The following is a 16,611-nucleotide window of genomic DNA, read 5'->3' as shown; positions in this document are numbered from 1 at the left end:
AAATTATCAACAAATGACGGCAAATGCTTTTCGGTGGCGTAGCAGCACCGAGAAAGTACTTCCACTCCAAAAAAATTCGCCGACTACTGAAATAATTAAGAGTATATCTCGTGTGTTAAAAGTTAATCACAGCCTTGATTGATAACGCTGGTCGTGGCCCGAATCTCGCACTCGACGGAATGTTCACGCCACCGCGAGATCTGCAGCGAGATTAAAGATGGACATATGCTTTGGTTTCTTTAAAGTACATTTAACATTTGAAATTAATAGTGGACAAGTATTTGACTTTTTTTAGCAAAAAAAAAAAGTTTACAAGAGTACATTTGTACTTGATATGGAATCGGGTCAAAATGGATAATCTAGAAAAAAAACTTATACCACAGAGAATCTATATAGGTCAGGCTGTGACTGTCCAGTCCCTTCTGAGTAAACAATGCATTCATTTAACACCGGAGGTAGAGAGTTGTAAACAAACTTTACATTAATACCAAAATCAAAGTGTAAAAAAAAAAAAAAAAATGTGCCAAAATGTATCCCGTACTTAAAGTGTATGGAAGGTTTGTTGCTTATATTTATAGTGAATGAAAAGTGCAAGTTCATTTATCATACAGAATCTTCTCGATGCAACCTTTAAAAAACACATTTACCTCATTGAAGAACCGTGGGTATCTCCAAGCGTACAGGGACTTATACTGGCGTTAGTCAACGGTACAACCCTCTACACTATTGAAAACCGAGATACGGGTTGGATCCGTGGCTAGACTCAGCTTGAGTACATTATGAAAATGTCAAAAATGTTTTATGAATTAAAAAAAATATCAAATTTTTGTTTATAAACTCACAAGTTTACACAGATGTAAATATGAAATTCCAACAGTGCAAAATACTTAAGCACATGTGTATCTCATCAGAAAAAAAAGGTTGTTTGCATAAATAAAAATATAGAAAAAAAAAAATAATAAAAAAATAAAAATAAATAAGCATCCCCGCTTTTCATCACTACATCGCTAAGTAAATCATGCGTAGCCGTTACTACTCAACTGTAAAATTGCGTATTCATAATCATTCAACTGTAAATATGTCCAATCTTAATCACGTGACTTTAAGTTTGTGTGGTTTAAAACAATCAGCTATGAAGTCCGTAGCCTTCATCACACAATTACAAAATAGCCTTATTCTAATAAATATATAGTCGCCGATTCCTGCTTACTAATGATCACGCAACCGTGCAAATGTGTACTCTAATCATTCGATTGTAAATTTGCGAAATTTTCATCACTCGACTGGAATATTGTTAAGTTCTTATCAATAAGTTGTAAAATTCAGTACTCTGATTTGCAATTGTCTTAAAGGGACTACATGGCTAGAAAACACTATTGGTGTAGGCGCGTGTATCGCTTAATTATTGATATATCTTATTATTCATAGGCCGAATTCTACTATTCCTGAGGTTGAAATCTAAGGTAATAGTCCCTTTAATCTCTCAGCTATAACATCGCGTAATTTTTTTTATCACTCAGCTACATGTATGGAATTACACACTCGTAATCACTCAACTGTAAAATTGGGTAGTTTTTTTTTATCGCTCAGCTGCATGTATGAAAATACACACTGGTAATCACTATAAGATAGTATATTGTTGATCTTGGATGTTGAGTAGAAAACTCTTTTTCGTATTGAAAGACATGTCCTCGGGTAAAGAAACTTTTTGTGTGTATCATTTCAAATTTCCTACAAACTTGAACAACAAAATTTTTAAAAATCTTAAAATTGTAAAAAAAATAAATAAAAAATTGCAAGGCCTGAGTCTAGACGTCAAGGTCAAATCTGTGTGTCAACCATGGCCCGACTTCCGGTGTGAGGTGAGTATGTGTGTCAACCATGACCCGCCTTCGGGTGGGAGGTGAGTAAATAGTCCCACTTTATGTTCCCACTCCAGACGACAGATGTGAAGAGTCGTGTAGATATTCGGCTGGAGGTGTGAAGTGTCTCCTACACGTCAGATACTTCTCTATATGTAAAATCATATCAATGGAGGTTCGCCAGAGATTTATCTGTCAATTTTTATTACCTATGGATCCTGGAAAATACCCACAATAGTAAGACAACGTTATTACATTTGACGGTGTTTTTACATTTGATAGTGTAATAAAATTTGATAGTGTAATTACATTGAGTGTAATAACATTTGATAGTGTAATTACATATTATTTATAGTGTAATTATCTTTGATAATGTAATTACAATTGACGGTGTTATTATACTTGATAGTGTAATAACATTTGAAAGAGTTATTACATTTGATAGTTTAATTACATTTGATAGTGTATTACATTTGACGGTATTATTACATTTGATAGTGTAATAACATTTGAGAGTGTAATAACATTTGATTGTGTAATTTTATTCGATAGTGTAATTACCTTTGATAGTGTTATTCATTTGACGGTATTATTACATTTAATAGTGTAATTACATTTGACAGTATTATTACATTTGATAATGTAATTACATTTGAAAGTGTTATTACATTTGAAAGTGTAATAACATTTGATAGTTTAATACCATTTGATAGTGTAATAACATTTGATAGTGTAATTATATTTGACGGTATGATTACATTTGAAAGTGTAATTACATTTGATAGTGTAATTACCTTTGATAGTGTTATAGTATTTGATAGTGTAATAACATTTGATAGTGTAATTACAATTGTCGGTGTTATTACACTTGATAGTGTAATGACATTTGAAAGTGTAATCACATTTTAGAGTGTAATAACATTTGATAATGTAATTTCATTCGATAGTGTAATTACCTTTGATAGTGTAATAACATTTGAGAGTGTAATAACATTTGATAGTGTAATAACATTTGAGAGTGTAATAACATTTGATAGTGTAATAACATTTGAGAGTGTAATAACATTTGATAGTGTAATAACATTTGAGATAGTAATAACATTTGATAGTGTAATTTCATTCGATAGTGTACTACCTTTGATAGTGTTATAGTATTTGAGAGTGTAATAACATTTGATAGTGTAATAACATTTGATAGTGTAATTACATTTGACGGTGTTATAACATTTGATAGTGTAATGACATTTGATAGTATTATTATATTTGATAGTGTAATAATATTTGACGGTATTATTACATTTGATAGTGTAATAACATTTGACGGTATTATTACATTTGATAGTGTTATAACATTTGACGGTATTATTACATTTGACGGTATTATTACATTTGACGGAATTATTACATTTGACGGAATTATTACATTTGACAGTATCATTACATTTGACGGTTTTTACATATGACGGTATTATTACATTTGACGGTATTATAACATTTGACGGTATTATTACATTTGACGGTATTATTACATTTGATAGTGAAATAAAATTTGACGGTATTATTACATTTGACGGCGTTATTACATTTGACGGTATTATTACATTTGACGGCGTTATTACATTTCACAGTATCATTACATTTGACGGTTTTTACAATTGACGGTATTATAACATTTGACGGTATTATAACATTTGGTAGTATTATTACATTTGACAGTATCATTACATTTGACGGTATTATTACATTTGACGGTATTATAATATTTGACGGTATTATTACATTAAACACTATTTAACAACACAAAACAGACTGGTAGCAGAAGTATGCTATATCGAGAACAGGGACACATTATTGTCGTAATTTGACTCGATCTAAACATATGGAGGACACAAGTTTCCGGCCGTCGATTACTGCCAATTTTCAAATCAATGTTTCTTTACTTACTATTATCAGAATTTACATCCCAAAACGCCAGTGCGACAATGAAATCCAATATGTCAAGAACACCATGTACATCATCAGCTAACCTGCGACTAAAATCCACATTGTTACACTTTTTCTCGAGCTCTGAATATCCGGCTATTAGGCCTAGATTGCATCACATCATTTTTTTAACCGAGTCCCTGTGTCTCGAGTGACCAAACCACACACATACTATACTGTCAACACTGCACTTTAAATTCGTATTTATATGGGTATTGCTAAGTTTTTATTATACAATATCATCAATATTTGTTATAAATGAATATTTTACCTTGAAAATATCGTATCTATGTGTATCAACATCGTAATAATCAAAACGTGTATGGCACTATATTTTGTGTTGCCTTGGCGACGAGAATAGTTGACTGTCTGCTGTTCCACTACTGTGCACACATGTACGATAAGTATAACAATGTTACAAAGTGACGCACTTACGTCACATTGTTGCGACCGAATTTTGCAATCTGGTGGCGAAGTTTTAAATTTGGTTAACGTAAATATAAGGATTGATTGTCAATTTTGTTGCTTGCATGGACTGATGAAGGGAAGTGAACCTCGTGCAAATGGTACATAAACTGCTTCGCACGAGGTTCACTTCCCTTCATCAGTCCATGCAAGCAACAAAATTGACAATCAATCCTTAAGTGAAATAAAAATTGACGGTATTATTGCATTTGACGGCGTTATTACATTTGACGGTATTATTACATTGGACGGTATTATAACATTTGACGGTATTATAACATTTGACGGTATTATAACATTTGACGGTATTGTTACATTTGACGGTATTATTACATTTGACGGTATTATTACATTTGACAGTATTATTACATTTGACGGTATTATTACATTTGACGGTATTATAACATTTGACGGTATTATTACATTTGACGGCATTATAACATTTGACGGTATTATTACATTTGACGGTATTATTACATTTGACAGTATCATTACATTTGACGGTTTTTACAATTGACGGTATTATAACATTTGACGGTATTATAACATTTGGTAGTATTAATACATTTGACAGTATCATTACATTTGACGGTATTATTACATTTGACGGTATTATAACATTTGACAGTATTATTACATTTGATAGTGAAATAACATTTGACGGTATTATTACATTTGACGGTATTATTACATTTGACGGTATAATAACATTTGACGGTATTATTACATTTGACGGTATTATAACATTTGGTAGTATTATTACATTTGACGGTATTATAACATTTGACGGTATTATTACATTTGACGGTATTATAACATTTGACGGTATTATTACATTTGACAGTATCATTCCATTTGACGGTTTTTACAATTGACGGTATTAATACATTTGACGGTATTATTACATTTGACGGTATTATTACATTTGACGGTATTTTAACATTTGACAGTATTATAACATTTGACTGTATTATTACATTTGACGGTATTATTACATTTGACGGTATTTTAACATTTGACGGTATTATAACATTTGGTAGTGTTATAACATTTGATAGTGTAATTACATTTGATAGTGTAATAACATTTGATTTGTGTAATTACATTTGACGGTGTTATTTCATTTGATAGTGTAATGACATTTGATAGTATTATAACATTTGATAGTGTAATAACATTTGACGGTATTATTACATTTGATAGTGTAATAACATTTGATAGTGTAATGACATTTGATAGTATTATTATATTTGATAGTGTAATAATATTTGACGGTATTATTACATTTGATAGTGTAATAAGATTCGACGGTATTATTACATTTGATAGTGTAATAACATTTGACGGTATTATTACATTTGATAGTGTTATAACATTTGACGGTATTATTACATTTGACGGTATTATTACATTTGACGGAATTATTACATTTGACGGAATTATTACATTTGACAGTATCATTACATTTGACGGTTTTTACATGTGACGGTATTATTACATTTGACAGTATCATTACATTTGACGGTTTTTACAATTGACGGTATTATAACATTTGACGGTATTATAACATTTGGTAGTATTAATACATTTGACAGTATCATTACATTTGACGGTATTATTACATTTGACGGTATTATAACATTTGACAGTATTATTACATTTGATAGTGAAATAACATTTGACGGTATTATTAACATTTGACGGTATTATTACATTTGACGGTATTATAACATTTGACGGTATTATTACATTTGACGGTATTATAACATTTGGTAGTATTATTACATTTGACGGTATTATAACATTTGACGGTATTATTACATTTGACGGTATTATAACATTTGACGGTATTATTACATTTGACAGTATTATTCCATTTGACGGTTTTTACAATTGACGGTATTAATACATTTGACGGTATTATTACATTTGACGGTATTATTACATTTGACGGTATTTTAACATTTGACAGTATTATAACATTTGACGGTATTATTACATTTGACGGTATTATTACATTTGACGGTATTATAACATTTGACGGTATTTTAACATTTGGTAGTGTTATAACATTTGATAGTGTAATTACATTTGATAGTGTAATAACATTTGATTTGTGTAATTACATTTGACGGTGTTATTTCATTTGTTAGTGTAATGACATTTGATAGTATTATAACATTTGATAGTGTAATAGCATTTGACGGTATTATTACATTTGATAGTGTAATAACATTTGATAGTGTAATGACATTTGATAGTATTATTAAATTTGATAGTGTAATAATATTTGACGGTATTATTACATTTGATAGTGTAATAAGATTTGACGGTATTATTACATTTGATAATGTTATAACATTTGACGGTATTATTACATTTGACGGTATTATTACATTTGACGGAATTATTACATTTGACGGAATTATTACATTTGACAGTATCATTACATTTGACGGTTTTTACATATGACGGTATTATTACATTTGACGGTATTATAACATTTGACGGTATTATTACATTTGACGGTATTATTACATTTGATAGTGAAATAAAATTTGACGGTATTATTACATTTGACGGCGTTATTACATTTGACGGTATTATTACATTTGACGGCGTTATTACATTTGACAGTATCATTACATTTGACGGTTTTTACAATTGACGGTATTATAACATTTGACGGTATTATAACATTTGGTAGTATTATTACATTTGACAGTATCATTACATTTGACGGTATTATTACATTTGACGGTATTATTACATTTGACGGTATTATTACATTTGACGGTATTATTACATTTGACGGTATTATTACATTTGATAGTGAAATAACATTTGACGGTATTATTACATTTTACGGTATTATTACATTTGACGGTATTATAACATTTGACGGTATTATTACATTTGACGGTATTATTACATTTGACGGCGTTATTACATTTGGTAGTGTTATTACGTTTGATGGTGTTAACAGTTTTAAAACACAAATGGATGTAATAAAACATTTATAGAAAGTATAAATTTAACCAAACAGTCATTACAAAAAGTTAACATGTGTTTTGTTGCGCAAACAAATCGGAGAAAATTTCAACATTAAGACATCACTTTCGCTGAGGGCTGCAAAAAACCCGAATTTCAGAGGCTTGTTAAAAAGAGGCGATACGAGGTGATGAGCATGAAAACGAAGATTTGAAATGTGAATTAAACTTAAGATGGTTTTCTTGTACTCGTGTTCTGTAAATATTGACAAAATAAACTGGAAATATCGTAAAGTCCTGTCGTTCCGATATTAACTTCTTTGCTAATGAACATTGCTGAAATTCTTTGAAATCCTTTTAATTTTGACGAATGTTTTTTGTTGTAATTGTATTTCAAAGATTATATCGCATTTCTAAGTTACGCACAGAAAAGGTGAAATAAAATACATCTAGTAGGTTTTATTATGTTAAAATGTGTTTGGGAACACTGCTTTGAAATGTGTTCACACTTTTAACTTGAATCGTAAGTGAAAAAGCATATACAAATCGAGGTTTTTTTTTTCCCCTTAAGATATCCAAGTAACTTAATATGAACTAAATATAGACAATGGTCTGGATTATAGCTTGTGTGCCGTCAACGGTGTGTTACATCTGAGTCAGCCAGCCACTTATTTGTATGTGTTATAACGAAATGGATATTTAATTGTGTTAGTTATTATAAGTCATTTCCGTAACATATAAAACTTCATTTGAATAAATATCTAAAATTGTCAATTTAATTGCTCGTTTGAAAAGCTACAGTGTAATAATCGCTCTCTACGTGGGGATATAATTTCTTATACTTTTAGGATTATACGCGATGATATCAAACTTATTTTCTCAAATTCAAAATTTTAAAACTTGCCAAATATTATATTTTAAAAGTTAAAAATACTCAGAATTCTGCTAAATATTTTTTTTTGTACAGGCCAGGAAATCATACTCATTTTTTACAGGACACGAAATCATACTCATTGTTTACAGGACAGGAAAACATACTTATTGTTTACAGGATAGGAAAAGACACTCATTGTTTACAGGACAGGAAAACATACTTATTGTTTACAGGACAGGAAAACATACTCATTGTTTACAGGACAGGAAAACATACTCATTGTTTACAGGACAGGAAATCATACTCATTGTTTACAGGATAGGAAATCATACTCATTGTTTACGGGACAGGAAAACATACTCATTGTTTACAGGACAGGAAAACACACTCATTGTTTACAGGACAGGAAAACACACTCATTGTTTACAGGACAGGAAAACATACTCATTGTTTACAGGACAGGAAAACACATTTATTGTTTACAGGACAGGAAAACATACTCATTGTTTACAGGATAGGAAAACACACTTATTGTTTACAGGACAGGAAAACACACTCATTGTTTACAGGACAGGAAAACACACTCATTGTTTACAGGACATGAAATTATACTTATTGTTTACAGGACAGGAAAACATACTCATTGTTTACAGGACAGGAAAACACACTCATTGTTTACAGGACAGGAAAACATACTCATTGTTTACAGGACATGAAATTATACTTATTGTTTACAGGACAGGAAACATACTCATTGTTTACAGGACAGGAAAACATACTCATTGTTTACAGGACAGGAAAACACACATTGTTTACAGGACAGGAAAACACACTCATTGTTTACAGGACAGGAAAACACACTCATTGTTTACAGGACATGAAATTATACTTATTGTTTACAGGACAGGAAACATACTCATTGTTTACAGGACAGGAAAACATACTCATTGTTTACAGGACAGGAAAACACACATTGTTTACAGGACAGGAAAACACACTCATTGTTTACAGGACAGGAAATCATACTCATTGTTTACAGGACAGGAAAACACACTCATTGTTTACAGGACAGGAAAACACACTCATTGTTTACAGGACAGGAAATTAGACTCATTGTTTACAGGACAGGAAAACATACTCATTGTTTACAGGACAGGAAAACATACTCATTGTTTACAGAACAGGAAAACATAATCATTGTTTACAGGACAGGAAAACATACTCATTGTTTACAGGACAGGAAAACACACTTATTGTTTACAGGACAGGAAAACATACTCATTGTTTACAGGACATGAAATTATACTTATTGTTTACAGGACAGGAAACATACTCATTGTTTACAGGACAGGAAAACACACTCATTGTTTACAGGACAGGAAAACACACTCATTGTTTACAGGACATGAAATTATACTTATTGTTTACAGGACAGGAAACATACTCATTGTTTACAGGACAGGAAAACATACTCATTGTTTACAGGACAGGAAAACACACATTGTTTACAGGACAGGAAAACACACTCATTGTTTACAGGACAGGAAATCATACTCATTGTTTACAGGACAGGAAAACACACTCATTGTTTACAGGACAGGAAATCATACTCATTGTTTACAGGACAGGAAAACATACTCATTGTTTACAGAACAGGAAAACATAATCATTGTTTACAGGACAGGAAAACATACTCATTGTTTACAGGACAGGAAAACACACTTATTGTTTACAGGACAGGAAAACATACTCATTGTTTACAGGACATGAAATTATACTTATTGTTTACAGGACAGAAACATACTCATTGTTTACAGGACAGGAAAACATACTCATTGTTTACAGGACAGGAAAACACACATTGTTTACAGGACAGGAAAACACACTCATTGTTTACAGGACAGGAAAACACACTCATTGTTTACAGGACATGAAATTATACTTATTGATTACAGGACAGGAAACATACTCATTGTTTACAGGACAGGAAAACATACTCATTGTTTACAGGACAGGAAAACACACATTGTTTACAGGACAGGAAAACACACTCATTGTTTACAGGACAGGAAATCATACACATTGTTTACAGGACAGGAAAACACACTCATTGTTTACAGGACAGGAAAACACACTCATTGTTTACAGGACAGGAAATTAGACTCATTGTTTACAGGACAGGAAAACATACTCATTGTTTACAGGACAGGAAAACATACTCATTGTTTACAGAACAGGAAAACATAATCATTGTTTACAGGACAGGAAAACATACTCATTGTTTACAGGACAGGAAAACACACTTATTGTTTACAGGACAGGAAAACACACTCATTGTTTACAGGACCAGAAAACACACTTATTGTTTACAGGACAGGAAAACATACTTATTGTTTACAGGACAGGAAAACACACTCATTGTTTACAGGACAGGAAAACACACTCATTGTTTACAGGACAGGAAAACACACTCATTGTTTACAGGACATGAAATCATACTCATTGTTTACAGGACAGAAAAACACATTATTACTTCTATTACTTTAAATATGTTTTTACTTCTTTTCACACCTACAATGCAAATACAAAACACAAATGATTACAAACTAAAGCGAATCCTTCACGCACGCAGTCCAAACAAACTAAGAAAACATGTTGAGATGTGAATGCTCAAAACAAATAAAGAATTTTAATGTAAAAATATATAAACGGGAAAGGAGAAATACAACATATATGAGATCCGATGTGTATCCAGTCTTGGTATTACGTTAATGAAATAATGTTGCAGTCGATATTCTGTAGGGAATGATCTCATTTGACTGGGAGGGAATAGGCGTACACAGAGTAAGTGTTTAGGCTACAAATCAGTCCTAATAAAACATAGTTTATCTAACTGATGTATTTGCTATTTAATCAGGAAATTTATTCCGAGTAACAGAGTGAAAAAAAAACAACATTTTAATTGTAATTTACACTGTTGGGTGAAATTGATAGTTACAGACAATTACAATTCAAATGAGTGTTCTACAATTGTGATTGGACGAAGTATAAATGATAAAATTGACCTCGATTTGTTCTGAAATACAGGTATCACTTTTGGGACACTGGATTATCGTCCGTGATGTAATTTTGAAGACGAACGTGACAATCGGGAACCGTCGGCACTTTCGTTTCTCGTTTACGGAAAGTGCCGACGGCCTCCGATTGACAAACGTGAGTGACATCCTAAATATCAGATAATTTTCTGAAAACGCCATTCCTAACTCCATGATATGTTTATAACATAATCATCACTCTTTGACTTCGGAAGAATATGAATACTTATGAGCCCTTATGACTTCTCGTCGGTTAATATAGCAACATACATGTTAATAAATATACATATCCACATCGGCCAAAGACAATAACTGTATAGTATTCCCCATTACGTGTGGTCTTGACAATATTAACTTAGTCAACCATTGTTAACAATATACCATCTATAGATTCAGAAAATCAAATACGATGTAAAATATAGGAGTCATTTTAGGTAAAACTGTAACGATTTAAAAATCGGGCTTGGCCTTCTCCTGCAATTGGAAAGTACGTCCTTGGCTAAAGAGGAAAGTTATCTTTATTTCTCAATTGGACGTTTATATAAACGAGTGGGGAATGTATGGTGTAAACTATTCTGGACGCGACCTGATAGTTTAACTAGGTGTTAACGTTCCAGAACTAACGTCTTTGGCAAAGAATACGTGTGTTATTGGATTTTAATTTTATTTGGCAGAAACAAGATTCAATACAACGTCATACATGTTTTAAGAAATTCTACGTTAAAGCGGTAGATCACACACCGCGTTTGAATAAGGTTACAAAATGGCCACTGTGGCTGCCATGTTGAACTTTTTGATAAGGCCAAACGATCAGAACACTTTGTCCGCTTCCCTTCCTTAACATCCTCACCAATTTTCAGCTCATTGGCACCACTGGGACTTGAGAAGAAGCTTAAAATGTGTTTTTTAAGATGGCGGCCATCTTGGATTTCAGACCTGTCAAATAATAAGAACATTTGTGGTATTTTCAGATGAATCCCTCTGATGAAATTTGAGAAGAAATTTGAAATGTGATAAAAAGTTTACGCACGGCAGACGGTTGACGACGACGGAAGGAGCACGATGGTTATAGGTCATCCTGACCCTTGACCCTGACAATACTGTATATATATATATATTACGCGATGCTACTGCAAAGAAAGGGAAAGCTAAATATCATTATGCAAAAACTTCTATGTTTGTCCTGGAGTTTGGAAGCAAGATGACCATTATCTTGTAGTGGAACTGGACTGGGCTGAACGCCGGTGGCCTGTTACCTCAATTGGTGAGAGCGTCCGTCTAGAGTTCGGAGGTCCGGGGTTCGAGTCCCGGTCCGGTCGTTGCATTTTCCCTCTCCTGTTACAATCTTATTATCGGTGTACTTGTAAATATCGAGATAAGTGGTCGACAAAGAAGAAATCAATCAGTTTTAATATTTTGTGAGTTTTATTCCTGTGTTAACCATGCAGTCGAAATCATCGCTACAGTTTACTTAGAACAAGAATTGGCTTCCCAAAAAGCTAAAAGGGCTACCACCGGCATTTTTTTTGTTAGTAAGCAGTTATGGTAAAGTCTGAGATAGAAGGGTTTGTTTGAGATAGAAGGGTTTGTAGAATCTCGTGAAGTTATGCTGAGAATTTATTTAGGAATGGTCTTATTTGTGGTTAAGTGGGTCCAAGAACGGACAACTGTTGACCTGAACATTTGGATCTCTTTGATTTTGTCGATCTCCAAACACAACCAAACAACAGCGCCGCCGTGCGTGGAATAACAGAACATTTCGATCTCTCTGTTTTTGTCGATCTCCGAACACAACCAAACAACAGCGCCGCCGTGCGTGGAATGACAGAACATTTCGATCTCTCTGATTTTGTCGATCTCCGAACACAACCAAACAACAGCGCCGCCGTGGAATGACAGAACATTTGGATCTCTCTGATTTTGTCGATCTCCGAACACAACCAAACAACAGCGCCGCCTTGCGTGGAATGACAGAACAGTGTCCAAAAGTCCTGTATGAACATTCGGATCTCTCTGATTTATCAATCAAATTCTGTTTGCAATTAATTTTCCCAACTGTCCTCTACGGAGGTGATATCACATACAGCAGGTAACCAGACAATCAGACAATCGTAGACAGACTATTTATATCCTTGTGAAATCCCTACAACATGGCTGGTACAGCCACCGATTAAAATACTACTATCCCTTTGGGCCAAAATCTATATTGATGTACATCCATGTAGACAAAACGCCCTCGAACCTATTACCCCCCACCCCCTCCCCTTGTAAAAAGTCAGAAGAATCATTGTCGGCACGAGCCATATTATCGACAAGGCATGTTTACTGAGGCGTGAAATACGTTTGTCTGATAAGCTGGATAAGAATGGAACAAAAATCACCAAATTAAAAACAAATGCTGCTATCGCTAACTTTAATTTTATTGCCTGCGTCTGGTCGTAATACACACAGCGCCCTCTATCATTAAGGCGCCATTGTATAATTTCACATCTAAAGATTGTATTTACGTTCATTTATAAACTTTATAAACTTATTTCCTTTTCTAAATTTTATCAAACACTCAAGAAAGAATCCAAGTTATAATGAACAATTGCGTATCCAATAAATGATAGTGTTTTATTAAGATTATTATTATGTACTTCGTGATCCGGAAGTCGGTTTTAAGATTAGTTTTAAATGCTGGTTCAAAACTTATCAGATAATGAATGAAAGTCATAAATTTCAACTGACTGTTAAAATTATGTATCGATTGTGTGATAAGCTGAAAAAGTAGAATTTAATTTATACAAGAAATAAACGGCATAGTTTTAATGCTGGTGGTTTTAATGTAAAACTGCTGGTGAAATAAATCAACGAACTAATGCGTTTCAGCACGGATAAAAAAAAATACATCACTTTGAATCATTTTTGGTGATAATAAGACTTCATTTGAATCAGGAATATAATTCTATCAATGTATCATTTGAAAGGATACATCCACTTATTCAGTTTTCATTCAATCTTAACTTTGTTTCGTTTTTTACTGCACATCTGCATTTTGCATTTACCGCTACATGTACATTGACCAATCACATTCTTCATCTTGACCAGTAACGACAACTGCATCATATCCGGGGCCAAAAGAATATTATACGGCTATGCCGAAGAAAGTTTAATGCAAAAGAAATCAAATCTGAGAATCAAAATATGTTTCTATTCCAATTGGTTTGACAGTATTCGCAATAATACATGCAAGCTATTACAAATACTATTCTCATAAATCATGAACTATTTTTACATTAAATATTTTATAATTTCATTACAACCTTTGAAGATAGCATATAACATATATAAGCAATATTAGAACATGCTATTACAGGCTTTTCTTATTTCAAATCGATCATAATCACTCTTTGTCGGCGCTGTAGCATCTTTATCAAGTGAACATTACAGTAAACATGACTAGGGTCGATGTCAATAGTATCGTTTTTAATAAACCTTTTTTTATGTAAAATTACATAAATTGTACAAATTAGAATATTATAGAACTCTTCTACCAAATTCTGGCTACAATAAATACATAATCTATACTCTCTTAAAACATTACGATATCCCTCTCTTTCCTAATAGAAATGTAGCAGGATTGGTTTTGTTTGTATTTTAACCTCCGTGATCGTCTGTCGGCTTGGCGGCCATGCTGGGTAGTAGGAACTAGCGCCACCTAGCGTTGGTGACGTAGGATTTTCCCCTGGTTATATTTGGTAACAGGGTACGTACTAATAAAGCCTAGCCGGTTCGGGTACTTGGCTCACGTGAAGGGATCAGTTTAAGATGGATAGAGATAAAAATTATCTTATTAAGAATTTACACAAATAACATGTTGATGAATCTTCAGCAAACTCATCCATCTTTGGATAAAGTTATCATTAAAACGGTTGTTTAAAAAGGTAACATATTTTATCGTTATCATTGACTTAATCAAAAATCATCAAAACCAGAAGACAACAGTAAATTTCAGACCTGACAACGCCAGCTACAGCCGACAGACAATTAAGTATACATTAATTGTGCATGAAATGGTATCCCCCTGAAGGTAATGATGTAAATTGAGTGGGTTTTTTTCTTTCCTTTTTTTTAAATTCTAATTTTGTTTGTTTGTTTGTTTTTTTTTTAATTGCATACAGAACAAACATAACACATTAAAAATACCGTGATTGAAAATTGATACTTCCGTTTTTAGATGAAAATCAGATGCTTCCATTCTATGTCTCTGGATAAGATACATATTAAAATATGCATTATAACTGTCCATGACAAAATTGATTTTGAAAGAAAAATAAAAAATAAAACACATACACAAAAAGCAAAACAAAAGACGTTTGATTGAGAATACTTTGAAAATGTACTAAAAATAATAGTGATCTTATCTTGTAAAGTATTTTGCTATATACTCTACAAGATAAGATCACTATTATTTTTAGTACATTTTCAAAGTATTCTCAATCAAACGTCTTTTGTTTTTGCTTTTTGTGTATGTGTTTTTTATTTATTTTTTTTTTCTTTCTTTCTGAAGTAAACCGTCAAATATTTTGACAACTCAAGGTTTGCGGCTGGCTGTCGAAGGAGTAGTTATTTAAACCTTGATAAAATCACGTATCTACAATATTGATTTTTGATGGCGACTATAATATGCAATCATACAAAGAAAAAAAATGATGGAAACCACTTAACAGAGATTGAGCAAGACATTCAAAGGTTGCATGATACAGTTGTCTGGATCGGTTGGCCAAATTGTGTTATAAGCGGGTTTAGGATGAGCAAGGGGGATAACTCATCAATGAAGGGAAATAACTCGTACAGTAGTCATTTTCACGCGACGGTCAACAAATTAACCATTTTGGATTTCGACAATTAATACATAATAATTATACATAGCAAATTTCATTTCACAGATATGAGAATTAGACAAACTGGTGGTAAAAACTTCTTCAATTGTAATTGTAATTGTGATATATTCTTGACATAATTATTAATAAGCCTTTAATCTTTGCAGGTCCATGACGGGCGGAAGTCTGTTAGTGGTACTGGTAGGTATTTTTTTCATCTTTACACACCTTTTTATTAATGATACTTTAAAATATCATTTTTTGGGAAAATCTGCAGGGTATTGCAAGTCCATGTTCAAATGTATGTCCATTTTAAGTCTATAATTTTAACAATTAGAACTGTTTATAGAAACATTTGTGTATAAATACAGGAAACTTTTTGTAAAAAATGTTTGGTACTACATGTATTTCTTAAATAGGTTTATTTCATAAATTGATATACGGTATCAGGTAATGTTTAAGGGAATGGCAAATTCG

The sequence above is a fragment of the Pecten maximus genome, chromosome 18, assembly GCF_902652985.1.
Source record: "Pecten maximus chromosome 18, xPecMax1.1, whole genome shotgun sequence".
NCBI classification, from domain to species: Eukaryota; Metazoa; Mollusca; class Bivalvia; order Pectinida; family Pectinidae; genus Pecten; species Pecten maximus.
The sequence above is the reverse complement of the archived record's forward strand: the minus strand, read 5'-3'. Positions refer to the sequence as shown.